We start from the raw sequence: 17,646 nt of genomic DNA, 5'->3' as shown, positions 1-17,646 counted from the left end.
TATTATAAAGAAAGCCCTGCTAGAATAAAGGGCCAAATAGGTGTGTGTGGTTGGGGAGTATTAGAAATGAAGGAAATAATAGTAAGGCAGTCTGCTGACAATAAAGGGTTACTTGCTAGTAATGAAATGATTAATAGCATGAGGGTCCTCAGGAAATAAAAGAGTTAATGGAAAAACCTACAGGTAATGAAGGGGTAAATTTATCCTGGAGTTGCTAGTGAGGAAGGGGTTAATAGCATGATCCTCTGTGGCTACATATCTCCTCTCTTTTTGTGTGTTACTCCCCCACCCCCTAGATTGTAAGCTCTTCGGGGCAGGGTCCTCTCCTCCTCCTGTGTCACTGTCTGTATATGTCCCTCATTTGCAACCCCTATTTAATGTACAGCGCTGTGTAATATGTTGTATGTTGGCGCTATATAAATCCTGTTTATTAATAATAATAATGGCAATGGTATTAATAAATAATATTGAAAAGGCTAAAAAACTGAATAAATTCATGAATGGAGGGGGAAAAATAATTATGGAATAGCTGTACTGAAATAGTTAATAGAAGGGGGGTTGCTAGTAAATATTGGAAGAAGGTTGCTAGGTTACGCAGAAATGAAAACAGTAATAGAAGGGGCTGCTGGTAATAAATTGATTGAAACAGAGGGCTGCTTGTATTCAAGGGGTTAAACTGAAGGCTGCTGATAATGAAAGGGTGAACGTGGCTGGAGACTCGCTGGTTAATGGAAAGAAAGAACTGTGGCAATGAAGGGGTTAATAGTGGGCGTGACTGTGAGCCCCGCCCCGTGTGCTCAGTTATACGGTGCTAGAGGAGATCGGGACCGCGCCGAGCGAGGTGCGCATGCTTAGTAAAAGAAGGGGCGGATCCAGGAGCGGGGGCGTGTCCTCCCCGGGGGATGCCAGGGAATACCATTTCTCATTTAACATTTGTTCTGGTAACGGGGTGATAAAGGTAAGAGGGGGGGAAGGGGCGAATGTGGTAGGTAGATAGGAAGGCTTTCTCTGTGTCGCCCACTGAAGTTAGCGCGGAGTACAGATACTTGTGTGGTGTTCGTGGCACTGTAAGAAAGGATGGGGGTAACAGTTATTTGGGATGCTGGGCACCTGGGGATCCGCCCTGCGACACATACGCCTATACTGTACTGCTTATATTGTAGTGCCCGCTTGTGAAGAGCGCTGGTGAGGGCACAGCAGTGATGGGCAGGACATATGGGTGTGTGGTATACACTGATCACTGGCACATGTCTGCCCACACCAATGCAGCATTGCTGGAAATGTATTGCTGTTTGATTACAAGAACATGTGTGTGTAGATAATACATGGGGATTACATGGGATTCATTCATAGCATGTTACTGTGACATGATCAGGACAACGTCTCTATATAATATCATAACATCTCATTGTCTTCTATTCTCCATCCAGGTGTTCCAAGATCCTAAATGACTTTCCCCTATTGACAACTGTGTGAACCAGACCAGATCTCATCATGGCGGATGTAGAGCCCCCATCATCACAGGTCTCTGGGTCAGAACTCATGTCCGGTCTATGGGCTGTGGGTCGGACCCTCCTGTTCCTGCTGCCCGTCTATGTGTGTGGCTATCTGGGTCTCAGTATAGTGTTTGTCATTGTGGGACTCGCTGTATATCTGGGCTGGAAGGGTTCCAGACAAGGCAAGTGGACTCGCCTACAGTCAGCGCTAGAAACGTTGCAGAATGAAGAAGCTATCAAAGCCACCACTATCTTCATGACCAAGAAAGAACTACCTTCCTGGGTAAGTGGCTGTACACCTCTGCATTGGGTAACATTGCTCCTATGGATGATGCCCAGTGGGCACCATTAGTGGTATATTACATACTTTTCCTTTCAAGCCATTTACTGCAATATATTCACCATGGGGCTGGCAACAGAATGCATTGGCGCTTTATGTTTTCATGTTTTTGTAGTCATTTGAAAACAATTCCTAAACATTAAAAGTAGAGTTGTTCTGAGCAGATGGCCTATCTGTGTGCATTTGTTTTATTTATAATTATTATATTCAGGTTTATTATTCACCAGTATATACGTCATAATGAGTGGGGTAATCCTGTATGATGAATACCATAGGGAAATCATTGCCCACAACTTTAGCTGTGGTCATAGTAGTGATGTCTGTGGTCATCATTTCTTTTCTTTCTTTAGTTTGAATCTTTGGTAAAACATCAGAATTGATTGATGACCTAAATGTCTGTATATGTGATTGTGTGTGTACAAACAAGTGCATACAAAAGCGCCAACGTTGTTTCACATTGATGGAAACATTGGCTGCAACATTTTTGTGTCAAGATGTTCAAAATGAGAATGCCAAATAAATGCCCAGCCTGGTAGACATCTAGGAAGTGCCTATTCTGCATTGATTGTGATATTCCCATGCCCATTTGATTTATTAAGAGCTGGTAAAAAAAAAAGCTTTTGAAAAAACAATGTGTTATGACATTGTTAGGCATGATGAGTTTTTTGGATTGGCATGTTAAAGCCGTTAAAGAATATTAGTGAAGAATGACATAGGGGTACACTACTGGGTATTTATTGGGTATTCAGAATTATGCATTACTCAAACAGAAACTTTATGCAGAAGCATATATAGTGATGGAAGACTTCAGGTGGTGACACATAGGTGGGTAGCATATGGGTGGCCGTCATGGTCTGACAGGACAGGAAATGCAAACAACATTGGAATGAATGGAATAATGTGGCTCAATACAGCCTTTGGCCCCTGAGGTCAGGGGGTGTATGAGAGTGACTAGCCAATTAGAAATTAGTTCTGCATCTGACAGATGGGCTTTTTCCACAAACGTTATGTTTCATTGTTTGTCAAATACAAGGATGTACAAAATATGCACTTTGCAACATTGCAATGCTGTAATGCTTCTAAAATGAGGTTTATGGTTTCTGTCATTCAAGATATATCTGTCTCTATTTTTGTAACTTGTCTGGGTGAAATATCTGATAGAACATCTAGTTCTAGGACCTGAGGTTCTAAGGCCCCTTTCAGACCGCACTGTTGTATCACATGCTCAACCACGCATCCTACCACTCCCATTCAGAGGCATAGAAGTGGTTGGGAACCAGTTGGTGCAACCGTTAGCGCAGTTTTGTGCAGCCTTTGCATTGTTGTGGAGGTGGGGGTGCAGCACAGTTATTGCAACGACATGTTGCTTCTGGTATTGCAATTGTTTTCCTTCTCATGAAGAAGAACTGCACTGCCACTGCAACGCATGCAAACCTGCTGACCTGCGGTCTGGTTTGCTGCACCTGGAGACATAGCAGCAAACTACACCACAGGTCAACCTAGGAGCTGCTAACTGCTGTTTTTAACCACAAGTCTGAAAGGGTCCTTATTATTCCAAAGCTTTTCTATTCTGACATATTGCTTTCTTGTGAGTGACAGTCGCACTTAAGCTGGAATCCCTTCTGATCCCTGAATGGGACTTACATGGGTCTGACCGTTATCCATAGCATTCATATTTCCTATTCTTGTGTTTCCTAAAAATTAGTAAAAAAGTTTCTGTTTGGTTGATGTAGGCAATAAAGCGTATTTTTCCTTTAGACATGTTCATGCTTGATGTTGTTTATTCTTATGATTCTAGCATTCTTTGATATAAAAGTTACATTGTAATCAGCTGAGAGTCAGTCTTAAATTTGTATGCAGCAAGAATATTTTGGGAAATCTAAGTGCCTGCACTTAAGTGAAACTCTCTTGTACATTGACCTTTCTCATTTGTTGCATGGACATTTATGGACTTGTCTTTCTGCTGGCATATATTCAGATTTTTCCTGTGTTATGTGTCACATTCCTGCCTTGTCTGGAAAGCAGGGAGAAACTGAACTGGCTTCACTTCTTTCTGGCTGTCTTCTCAATCCCTTATATTTGCTAGCATCAGGATTTCAGGCTCTCGCTGTATTATTTTTTTTATTAAATAGGGTTACGGTGAGAGTAAATATCTGTTTTTGCTGCAGTGTGTTGTTTGGTGTTCAGAGGATCATTTTTACATGAGAATTGAAAAAAATCAGCAGTTATTATATAAACCTACTCTAAAATAATCCTGTAGGTTGCTGTTGGCCTCTATTTTTGGAAAAGCTATGTCCCTGGCTGTTATGTGACCAGGAGATTTTAAGTTACAAAAGATTTCCAGGGAACAATATCACATTCCAGAATTTGATTCCTTCTCGCTCATTTTCAAAGTTTGGTACTTACTATGATGATGCAATCATGGAAAATGTTGTGGATATGTGAACTGATTACTGACCTCACATGTGTGGGTCTATTCATTAACATTCACTGTCTAGCGACATCTATATTAATATTAACCATCCAAGTTAATTCTCCAGGCTGGATTGATAATTGTGTAGTCTTTTTGTATAGTTTTAAAAATGATTATCAGATGATGGGGTGGTGTGGAAATTATCCAGCAACTGTACGGGCCTTGGACCTTATATTGAGTTCCCTTTCCAGGTTTTAGCTCTTTGTTCAGGTATTGGGTCTTATGTTGTAGGGTTTTATTTTATTTTTTTTTTTAATTTTATTTTATTCATATGTTCTGCTGAGGGTTGTCTGAGCATTTCCACATTTGATGTCCTGATGTGTAAGGTAGACTGAACCATCATCAGAGCAAAGTAAGGAGGTATGTTACTGTTCACATATTCCTCTCCATATGATTTGGTGTTTGAGGTGCACCCTGGTCTGCTGCACTTCATATTCTAGTAACTCAGGCGCTTAGTCATGCACCTACCATAAAGGCAGTTCTTGTATCCAGTTTTCCTAAAATATTAGAGCTCTTTTAAAATATTACTGCTGGCACCTACATTTATGGTATGACTAAACAAGACTTGGCATCTGTTACCTGTCAGATGGTAGGTAAAATTAAAATAATGCACAAAAGTCAGAGCATGTTTGGGCAAAAAAGGTTGCTCCACCTCTCTGAGAAATGTAATGTGCAATCATCAGCTGTGTATGCCATCTACTAACTAATGTGACACATGGTTCCCTTGCAGACCTTTAATTCTGATTTGCATTATTCCAACATGTTTTGTTTACATCGGCATAGTTATATCTGCACTTATCCACAGAGAACAAAAGATTGCATTGTGGACATTAGATGACAGGCCTTTCAGGCCAGACTGGACAGGAATCTTCTGTTTATTATGGGTTTTTCCTGATACCAGCTTCTTGAATGATTTAATTCTGCAGGATAGAAAATCTGCAGTTGCCCTGGCTGCAGTCATATTTAGAAGGCCTCCATAATTTTCCTAGGAAAAGGTCATATCAAAAATACATAACTGTAACATTCTGTTGTGCCTTCAATTCCTAAATTACATCAATCAAATGTGCAGATAGCTTTAATGGGTACAATAAAGACCTCCAAAAGCCTAAAGCCAACCTGTGGACATCTAATTGCAAAACAATAAGGAGCAACAATAAACAATGTTGCATTTTATTGTGTGCTTTGAAGGTGTGTTGGGGGTTACATGCCATGTAATAAATGCCATGATAGGGCACCAATGCAGGTAATGTGGGATCAGGAGGACCCCTTAAAGTGTGAACAGAAATAGCTTGCATGGATAACACTTGTTTCAGGTAGAGGTAGAAAGTCATTAACCGTGTGATCTGTAACAATTTTTCATTCATTAAGACCTACATGACCTCATCTGCTAATAATTATTTCGTATATATCTGTCCTTCCTGAGTTTTACACTTGACAAACATTTACTTGGCTAACAAACGGTGATGATCTTATAGATTTCTTAGCAGTTACGCTATATTGGCATGTATATAGATGTTATATCATTGGGGTGTAGTCATACGAGAACAAGCAATAAAAGGAAGCCATTTAATCCTGTTTGCAGATGGAAATTGATCTATAATTCTATCCAGTATATGCTGTCTCTTATAGTAAGTATCATTACAGAAAGAATTCTCTTACAAATCATAGGCATGTCACATTTTCAATGCTTCTCTTATTGTGGCCTATTTTGGGATGAAGTTACCCCGTCCCCAGTGTTTGTTGTTTTATTTTCCATAGAAACACATTCTCCTCCTCCGCCAGTGATACACTTGTCTGCAATGCACAGTCAGATTCATACTGTTCTGCATTCTGCTATAGATTAGAAGATACAATCTGAAGGGGGTTTGCTTAGTTTCGTATTATACATTGCTCATCTGGCAACCTTCCTGTAAGCTTTTTCGGTAGAATCCCAGTCACAGGAAATTATTCTATGCCAGACACTAAAAATAAAACTACTGTCTGCATGAACTTTTATCTTTTCTTCTTGAGCTAGTATAAACTAGATTCTGCAGAGGTATAACTAGGGAAAAGGAGGCAACCCATGGCTTCTTTTCTGCCACATTGTAGTCATCTGGTAAAATAAATATCATTGCAGGAAATGGAGGCATTGCATAGCCTAAGAAAACACCTTTTTAGAGACACTGTAATGCATATTATAAAAAAATTTATAGTATTTTTTGTGCAAACTTTCAATGTATTACACGCAGGTGTATATTTGACATTGTGTTTGTAATGTAATGCATTTTGAGCTATAAAAAAGTTTCGATAGCTAAACATTTTTTTCTAGTTGTAGGTTGAGTAGGGAGGGGGTTGCCATTTATTTCCTGTCCCAGATGAACAGGAATTTAGGTTATCGTACAATGTTGGGGTGGCACTTTACACGTTCTAGGTAACTTGCGCCTGTGATGAATGATCATGATCATCTCGGGATGGGCAGATGACGGCGGTGTCCCAATGTCTTTTAGTGATCCAACGGAGTGGGGACTAGCACTGTCATTCCCTACAGAGGGGAACACAGCGGGGTGCCTCCTGCTTGTCCTCCCCTCGTAGAACTGAACAGAGGTTTCTGTACAGCACTTGTTCATCCACTTGTTGCTGGAAACAATCAATAGTTTTACTGTCACCAATGAAAGAGTGCTCCTCCCTTTTTGTTTTGTGAACCACTCAAACGTTGATTTTCCCTTATTGTCGTTCTCGGTGACCGATACTAACTGAGGGACCAATCTTCCCAATGGGGAAACAATACCATGATCGAGGGTCTAACTCTTCTTCACTGTAACCAAAATTTTAAAAAAGTTTTGTCTAGAGGTACACTTTAGGAAAACCCACCATTGCCTAATACTTTTTCCATATACAACAGCATGTGCATTTTCCCTGTACTTCTGCATAACATTAGTTCTAATTCTCAGACTTGGTATGTGAGATGAGGGGGTATTTTCCTTGCTTTCAGCTGCCAGAGCACTCCCTATGGGCTCATACACCCAGCTGGTTTTGCTGCAGTCCCAATCATTGCAGCAACAGATGGCACAGTATGTTGGTATTTTTGTGTCCAGGGAATTCTTGTTCCAGATACAATATGTGTAGCTGCAGTTTATTCCCATGGAAATTTGAAAAATAATTAAATGATATCAGATTGAGCAACTGCAACAAACACTGTTTTACTGACACCACAAATAATTATTGGGAAATATGCAGTCTTATGTTTAAATTTCACAATCGTCATTGTGGACTCTTCACTTATAGCATGATAGAGAAGACACTGTGTCTCCAAAGCTGGAGAGGATACACTGTCATCAATGAAGCTGGGTGAACCAGCAAACCTGGAATGGATTTCTTAAAATTATTTTGTTATTTGTTAGCAAATTTTTTCAATCCTGGACCAAATTCAACCCAGGTTGGCTGGATCATCCAAGTTCAATGTTGAAAGTGTATCCTCGCGAGCCTTGGAAAGCTAAAAAGCAGGCCCTATGTGTGCCTCTATAAATCGTTCCAAAGTGTTTAGCTACCATGCCTGAGTGCTCTCTGCTCTTGCATGAGCTGATCTTGCATGTTACTCAGTATTATATTGTTAATCAGTCTGTACAGATATATAGAGACCGATTTACTAAGGGAGTTGCAAATATTCACATGATATATTGTGTAAATATTCACGTCAATTTTACAATCATGTGAAAGGCAGTCTTGTTTTATTTCTTTCATCTACAAGTGATTGAATAGTTGCTTTTTCCATGCAAGAAAAGTAGGCAGGCACATAGATTGGTTATGCTTAGTGATAAAATGTTTTAATATCATATTCCTTTACAGTTCACGACTAGGAGGTCTAGTCTGTGTGACAGTTACAAAAAAAATAGATTCATGAAGATATAACCATATTAGTCATATTAGAGTTAACTGTAAAATTTAGAGCAATAGTGTATTTGGGTTCTGTGTTAATAAGTACAATTTTACATTTCCATATAAATCAATGGGAATTCCAAACTGGATTGAAGCAGGTTAATTAGGAGTCAGCAGGAGGTAACTGCACCTGGCGATGACTTCAACTGTTGTCAAACTGATACCATTAACACAAGCCCAAAGCATTTCTAGAACAGGCCCATTCCTCCTAGTGCGCAGTGTGAACGCAAGGGGCAGCTCTTATGTTGATGTTTTTTGTTTCCAATCATATTAGCATTATTGCAATTTTCTACAGCACAAGCATGGCTGTGTGCTTTGATATGTGCTACATTTGTGGGCTATTGGTGAAACTTTTCAAATGATGCAACTAACCCTACTGTTAACACACCACATATCATTGTGCACAGGAATGGCCACTATGAATAGTCTTACCCCCTAGGCTCTGGGTTAGACAGCAGCTTAGTAGAATGCATTCGGCAATATTCATATGGGTAGTAAGGTTGTGGTGTGGCTACTCCTTCCATGCACCATTGAATTGCTGCCTTGGGAAGACGCCACAAGCAGTGCCTGGCTGCGGCAGCCCAATAGAAGGTGAATGGGGGTAGCAGTAACTGGTTCACTGCAGTCAGGTGTTAAATGTGCAAACACTGGTTCTATAAGAACCAGCTTCAGTGAGAGCCGCTGAGAAGGTGCCAAATGCCAGGAGCTGCACAGGAACCACCGCAGATCTGAACCTGTACTTGTAGTGGTCCTTTTGCATAAATCTACAAGGGGTTCATATGCCCTCTACATATTTTCATATATGCACAGATAAAAAAACAAAACCATGCTTAGTGCAAGAAGTCTACATATAGAATGAGAAAACTTACATATGTCAGAAAAAAACTTTTTGGAAAATCTGAATGTATTAAATGTATTTGCATTATGTGTATATGCATAATGTCATTTACCTATTACTTTTTCCTCATGATGCAGAAACAAACAAAATATTTTACTTTATTAGGTGTAAAGAAGAGTTGCAGTGTATTTGCAATGTAATTGCTACATAGAAGGTTGAAAGTCCAGTTCCTGTGTATGATTATTTTTAGTGATTACTAAACAATTAGATATAGAGATGTTTAATGTCTGCTTATCCTTCCTGTAGAACAGCGGCCATATACTCAGATGTAAAACCTTTTCTGGTTCCCTCGGAGCGATAATAGCACAGGTTTCATAGCAATGTCTACTGGAAACAGTACTCCTTTGCTTTTTAGGAGTGTTTAATCCCCAAGTGAAGGATTACCTATGAATAATTGATTAAGGATATAGATGCTTTTCTGTTTTCTGATTATATATTCTTTACTGGGCTGTTCCTAGCTATATTGCTACCTAAGATAAAATTCTAAGTACAGTATGTCTCCAAGTGTTTATTACATCTATTTTATGATTTTATATACATTGGCTGGTCTATGCATTACCATTATGAGGGTGAGTATTATGAGGGCTACACATGATCAGGTACAGTGTGTTCCATGAGGATTTTGTAGTATCAGAAAGACAGTACAATAAAGGTTATAGCACTAAAGGTATGTATTACCATAGGAATTGCACTATACATGGAGTACTATGACACTTGAGCCTTACCAGAGTACCATAAGGATTGCGAGAGAGTACCATGAGTGTTACATGAGAGCAAAAAGTGTACCATGAGGGTTGTGCTGTATAAGTACTTGCTAGAAAAAGAGGTAAGTACCTTGAAACCTAGGTATAACCTAAGAGAAGGAGAGTACAATGAGGGCTACATGTTGCCACAGAGAGATAGGGAATAATAGAAGAAATAATGTACCATGAATACATTGAAGATAAAACTAGCCGCAATAAAGAGATGAAGTCTTAGAACTGCAGATGGGTCAAGAAGAGATGTCGGCACACCTGTAGCCGCAGGCAGGCTTCATAGAAATTAGTAAGGGAGGGTCTTGTGGTGTTGTAAAAAATAGCCACAGGCTTTTCTTAAGAGTGTACATTACAAGACTGTGTTGCAAAACAAGTTTAAAGTTGAAGTTCTTGTTGTGTTACCCGGTATATGGGAAATATTTTACTTTGTCTGCTAAGAAGTCTCAATTTCGTATCTCTTGTTGGTATATAATGCCACACTGTCAAAAAGCTTGGTGTTTCTCGGGGGCACGTCAATGCCAATCATTGTGTCACATATATTCACCTTTTTAAAAAATCAATTATAAAATATCCTGCTCTCACCAAAATGGCTGTTAATGCCCACAGCAGAGCGGCCTAGCTTCCTTTAAGCTGGTGGCAACATATATAAAATACCCATTGTATAGTCCAGTTTGTTATGTGGTTGGCCGTCTTTCGGGGACGGGGGGTTGAATGGGTATGATGGGATTTTTTTCCAGCCATTTATTAATGCCTCCTCTCCAGTTATGTGTATAACTGATTTGAATGTACAGGGGTGAAATGAAAAGTGATGCCTTCATGTCTGTTAGTTGTGATGAAATAGACATATTTATTTATATTATAAATCAAGTGCACATTATCGGAGTATTCCTTTTAAGATATGTTTATTTTTCTAACTAATCAGCTATATGCAAAGTTTGTGAAGTCAATAGATATCCTCAAATTCTTTTTGCAACTATATTCTGATAGCTTAAATGCATTGCATGTATTATGGTGACGATTAAGGTCTACTTTCAATTTTTGAAAAAGATGGAAGTACAGGGTAGTTCACCAAGTTTGTACTGCTTGCGGATAATGCTAGAAGGTGGATATAATCAGCCTCCTAATTGTTTCCCATAAACCCCAGTGTTCTCCCCAGCTCCTTTTAGCTGGCCGCACCGCCTGGCACTTTTCAGTTGTTTTTGGGTGGTTACTGAAGAGTTAGGCCACAATACAGGGGGTGCCACCCTCCTACAACTTCTTCCCACCCAGCTTAAAAAAATTCTGGGTTGAGCACTGAACCCAATGTACACAAACCTTTCTATATCCAAGAATAGGTAACCCGCATGTTATGACCACATGTGTCTAGTAAATGACATTTCTGTTACAAATGTCTTGCTGAGTGACCTGCTGATCAGTTAAATAAAAAATGTTCCTAGTGAAGCCTAAAGCTACGTACACACTTCCAATTATTATCGTTGGTAAACGAACGACGAACGATCCTGCACGATATCTACGAACGATCATATAGCACCGATCCTGTACATACAGATAACGACACGATCGTTCGCAGATATTGTACACACGATAGATGCGATCGTTTGAATGATACAGGAAGTGACGTGCACCACAGGAAGTGAGCGAACGTTCGTTCACCGCGCATGCTCAGACCATGGACGATCAATGAACGACCGTACACACGATAGATGGTCAACGATCGTCATCCGATCCGCCGGTCCGGTCGTCCATTTCCAACGACTATCCTCGTTCGTCGGCGTCCTTGGTTACTTTTTTTACGAACGATTTTTGCCCAATCGATCGTTCGTCGTTCTTTCGTCGTTCATTTCCAACGATAAAAATTGGAAGTGTGTACGCAGCTTAACAGATGCTGATCAGTCATACCTTTAGCACACAGTTCTGCTACTCACCCCTTGCCATCTTTGCATCCTTAGGTCCATTGGCAAATATAATTGTCATTATTAGTTTACATATATTGGAATTGTAGTTTAAGCTACATCTTCTGCTGTGAGGAACTCACATTGCTGATTTATTTATTGACACAATTCAACATTGGGGGTATTGCTTTTCATTTAACCCTTGTATATGTTTATTCCACATCCTTTTATATATTATCTTTAGGGTACCTTTCAGATTTTTAGACTGATTTATGTGGCAAAGGAAACACGATTACTCAAAATCGAATGGTAGTTTAGATTTTTTTTTCCTCTGTTCTTCTAGAAAATCCTTCTCCATGAAAACGTGCCATTTGAATTTGTTTGATGTACTTGAATATATTTTTTTATTTCATTAAGTTACCTGTGAAATATTACTCACTTCATATCTTTGAAAGAATTTTTGATATTTCTGCAAGATTGCTTTCACTCTCATTAGACCCAGATCTCTGGAAAAGATATTTGCATTGGCAGATGGAAAGCTTTAACAAACATTATTGTAGTGCCAGTATTCTGACAGGTCAAAGCAATTTTGTCTGTTGACTCAAGGAGTGAAACTTTGCTATTGTATTATTTTTATGCTGATCAGTTTCCATCTTGATTTTAAAATGAAGATTAAAACACATATGAACTGATGGACTCCCTCTGACAATGCTAGTTGATGGCCTGTCTTTCTTTACATTAAGACCTGGAACAATTATGAAGATCTGGAAAGTCAGAATCTAATCTGTATACTTACATTTACATTCCTTGTTCTCCTTATAACTATGGAGCTTTGACCTCTCATACCTAAGGCTGCTTACACATGATTCCACGTTTCCAGTGACAGATGAATGTACTAGTGATGTACACACAGTGCCTGTTCTGTTCTATGGAGAGGGCATTGTACTCTCCTCCCTTGACTTGTATAGTGGTCGTTCCCCAATGGTTGTTCAAGGATAAGAGATCCATAAACCATGTCCGATGACCACAGTACACATGTTAGATTCTTGCTTGGGATGAGCCCAACTATTTGTTTCCGGCGATAATCATCTAACATGTATAAAGCCATATTTTGTATTTGTATCACCTCTTTATATGATATTTCCTTTTGACACATCAGAAAGACAGTTTCAACCTTTTCGCAGCACATAGGCTATACTGAAAGTCAGGTGTGACATCAGGTGCTTGCAGTGGTTTTTTAGGTGCTGGGCAGTGTTGCCCGTGAATACAGCCTATACTCACTTTTTTGACAGATTTCGGCACACGCACCCCTTCTTAAGAGGGAAAAAGGTGGTTAACAATTAGGATGAAATGGAAAATGTCAGTTAAAAGCAAGTTTGTCTAGAATGCATTTCTTTGCTGACAGCTTAAATTATGTATGTGAAAGAGTCCAGCCAAATGTATACCTCCTAACATTTAAATTAATTATTTGGATATTTTTATGCCCAAATTACCCATTTTTATTCATTTATAATGACCAATAAATGGACAAAATAACATATACTACTGTAAATAGCTGCCTAATTTTGGTTTAATAATATGAATGTCTTCCACAGATAAATCGGTAACATTATTTTGGATTGGTTGATAGACAAATTGTTGATTTCTGCAAATGACTTTTGCAGGCAATGGATTACTGAAATTGTACTTCCACTCTTTCAGCTGACCTTGTGTCACTGTACGGCCTATTTCCATATAAGATGGAGCATTAGAGGTAATGAAACTAGCAGTGTCATTCAGCTAAACATCCAGGCCTCGCCATCTGCCAGATCAACAATCAGGCTAAAAGAAGTGATTATGTCCTTGACTCACCCACAGACAATTAACTGCACCATACAGATGGCCAGATCAAAATGCACACATTACTGAAACTGTGATTATGTTTACTGAATAAAAACTATTTAAATTATGTGCCCAAAAACGCATGGTGTAAAGGTTTATTGGACATGAGATGATGGATTGCATAGTGGAAAATTGTGGGATCCCTTGCCTTGGTCAAAAGTTTTTGGTTTGATGCCAATCATTGTAAAGATTTTTTTCCAATAAATTCTTGAATTTATTTATACAGGGCTGAAGAGAGTAATAAAAGTAACCTGGTTCTAAGGACCACCATGCAGGGTGCAAATAAATCTGTATGTGTATATAAATAATACATAAACAATTCTGGTTTTGTTGTTCCTAACATGCAATGTCTTTTCTCTAAAACCTTGTGATTTCATTATTTTAACAATAAATAAGGGTAGAACATGCATAAAGAGAAAACAGTTTAAAGAACAAAGGCTGCTTCATCTCTTTTACATGATCAGAAATAGGAGTAACTGGAGAGAGAAGTAGGATAGAGACAAGGGAGAGAGTTAGAACAGGGTAAGGAGAAAAAAAGAGTGAAAAAAAAGCAAAAGAAAAAGGAGCCTATCTTAGGCTACATACACACATGCAATATTTGTCGTTGGAAAGGATCTTTCACGATCCTTTCCAATGACTAACGACTGCACGATGCATGAACGAGTGTTGTACATACAGCACCATTCTGCTCTATGGGGAGGGGAGGGGGAGAGTGGCATAGCGGCACCCTGCTGTGCGCTCTCCCCCTTCTCTTCCATTACGATCGTTCGTTGTCCATCGTCCGTAGATCCACCAGGATGGTCGTTCGGATGATGGACGACAGGCTCTGTACACATGCCAGATTCTCGTCCGATATCAGCTCTGAGCCGATTATCGGATGAGAACCATTGCACGTGTGTACCTAGCCTTAGGGTCTTTGAGGCCGTCAGATATGCATTGTATTGCGACGAATATGTATTATGTTCAGTAGAACCACATCTCTCTATAGACCATTTCCATTGTTGAGTTATCTTTTCTGGGTGCCCCATCTATGTGTATGTGTGTGGGCACATTTGTGACTGTTCTCGGTAAATGCTTTGGCTTAGGAATCTTGAAAAATTCAAAATATTCTTTATGTTGCTCTCAAAATGAACCTTATTTTGCCAGGTTTTACTGCAATGAGAACATGTAAATCTGGTCTTCGTATTTTAAAAGCAAAGTTCATAGGTATAAAGAAAATCCACCAACCTTCCCTTTTTAACTTTACTCTGTTATCTTCTTTCAGCTTCTGCCTACACTAAACCACAAGTACCGGTATATTATCAGTTATTATGGTGTGGGCTGGTTACTGCTTTTCTGGCACTACTGGTACACCAACCTATAGGCAATAAATAGATAGTTCACTCTTTTTTTTTTTTTTTTTTTTGTGAATACCTTGCATACCATATTTTTACTCTTTCTGCTCTTTTTTTATTTTATTTTTTTTTTATCTACAAACTGTATGTTTGGTCAATGGCTTCAGTTTAGCATTTCTTCCAAAATCATAAAAAATAAACCAATGACTGTATATGACCTGCAGTAAATTTCCTTCTAATCTGTTTTAAGTGAACTTTGCATTCTTTTTAGGGAATGCAAACCCAATATTTTGCACAAGAGTGGAGGGAATATTAGATGTCTTTTTGCAATGCAGAGTGTCTTTTACCTGTTACAGGACTTCTAACTGCAAGTGTTCTGTAAATGTGCTATAGCTTCCTCATCACACAACTTCTAGGACATAAACAATGTGACTATCTTGTAGTTCTGCCAAGTTAAAGAACATTGCAAATGACTTGCAGCTATAATTGTTTCAGAGAACAAAATATTGAGGCCACCTGGATTTTGTTTATAGGTGACTGATCACTGGACAATAAAGTCATTTAGGCAGTATACAAGCAGAAATATGTGCTTATTGGTCAGGTTTGTAAGCTGATTCACATAAAAATGTCCATACATAAGGAATACAAGGTACAGTAGATTTATTGCATTGTAGTATTTTTAACACAATTATGAAGCACCAGGCATCAAATGGTTAACTGATCCTTCCATCTGATATTTCCCCAATCATGAGCAGACAATAGGAGTATTTCTTTGTTGTTCTACAGACCTCTATCTCTTCTTTTGGCAATAAACAGTCCCCTGACCAGATCTGTTTTCTTTGGGTGATATTCTTTTGTTCACTCATGATAAGAATTACCTTACAATTACCTTGTATTTCTTATTGTGTACATTATCTTACTCACACATTTATTAGAGATAAGGTTAAAATGTTGTTGACCTTTAAAGGTTCCCTTTAAGAAACCCTGCAAGTCATGTCAATCCACCCCACACAGATATTTTATTCTTTTATTGGTGCTATGTACGAAGTTCAGATTTAGGATACATATGCTTTACAAATAAAACTCCTGAATGTAAAATCTATTTTTTTAATGTAGAGATTGATGGAGAACTGATTTTCTGGCATTACTTTTATTACTTGTTAGAAAGAACTGTTAGATAGGATAGCAAGAGGAAAGGCATGGGCCAATTTTAAATTGCCTTCTACCTGTCTCCTGCAACTGCCAGAAGCACATACATTATCCTTGATTTGAAGGAAAAAAAATTACAAACATTTTGCCTGATGTCTTTTAGTCCACTTAGAGCTGTCCTATAGGAGAGAGTTCCAACATTCCTCCAGTTCTAATCCCCGTAGGGGTTGAGGTCACAGAACATACGCAGTGTTGATACTGGACTGAGAAAGAATCCATGGATCGCACTGTAGCATGTAAAGGATACAGAAAAAATGGAGAAAAAAATGGAAACCTGGAGGTAAATGTTATTCTTATGTATGAATATCACATGTTACAATATACTAGCTTCCTATGATCAACAGCCAGCAGATCTTACATTCCTAAATGTTCTGGCTTCGCTGTGCTGAATATTACATTAGCTGGAAGCTTAGCTATCTGTACTGCTGCCCTGGCTGTGGCCCTGCTGATTGAATGCTTTTTACTTATGTGGATGCAAGATAGCTTATTACAATTGGGAATTCTGGCTGACAGGTGAAAATTCTTACATTCTATTAATTACTGGGTAAGTGTGTACAGTAGAGTGTATTGTAATGATATTTCTTCTGGGATTTTCAGTTATTCTGTTCTATTCTAAAACAGCCATAGACTGCCGCCAATATACTGACATGTCTTATGTAGTGAACATGTAGCAGACATTTACAGAGCTTTATATGCTGGTTTTGCAAAAAAAAAAAAAAATAATAATAATAAAAATATAAAATAAATAAAATTAACCTGGAAAAACTTCGACAAAGTCGTGGGCCAAACCTGAAACTGAAATAGCACTGCTACTACAATTCCCTGTGTCTATAAAACAGTCCAATGGGGGGCCACGCATAGGCAGAGAGGCCGCTGGTTTATAGAGATGAGTGATGCCGCTACTACAATTCCCGGCATTACTTGCGTCTATAAAACAGTTAAATGCAGGGCCACGTATAGGCAGAGAGGCTGCTGGTCTATAGACGCGAGTGATGCCGGGAATTGTAGTAGCAGCGCTATTTCAATACAGCGGCGGGCCAGCTGCAATTTATATTTAGGTTTTCTTTGGAGGTCGAAAACAGGACGTTGCAGACCAGATTTGACCCGCGGGCCAGAGTTTAACATCCCTGCTATAGACTATTAGCTTTGCCCAGGAGAACATTATTCTGGTGCAAGATGAGCCCTGTACCACATATGCTTAGTTTCTCCAGCAATATCAAATATAACTATTTTATCACCTTATAAGTCAGAATCACAGATTCTAAGACATACAGAATGCAGTCATGTTTTTTAGGTTTTTGTTTTTTTTTCTGCTTTACAAACATGTAATGTTTGAAATTTTTTTAATGCATCACTGTCACACCAAGGAAGGCAGGCGTCATTGTGTCCGTTTGTCTAAAAATTGCTAACGTGAGTAGAAACCACACATATGACAGGATGCTAGAATGTAACC

This window comes from Pyxicephalus adspersus, chromosome 1, assembly GCF_032062135.1.
Source record: "Pyxicephalus adspersus chromosome 1, UCB_Pads_2.0, whole genome shotgun sequence".
NCBI classification, from domain to species: Eukaryota; Metazoa; Chordata; class Amphibia; order Anura; family Pyxicephalidae; genus Pyxicephalus; species Pyxicephalus adspersus.
Note: the sequence above shows the minus strand (reverse complement) of the source record.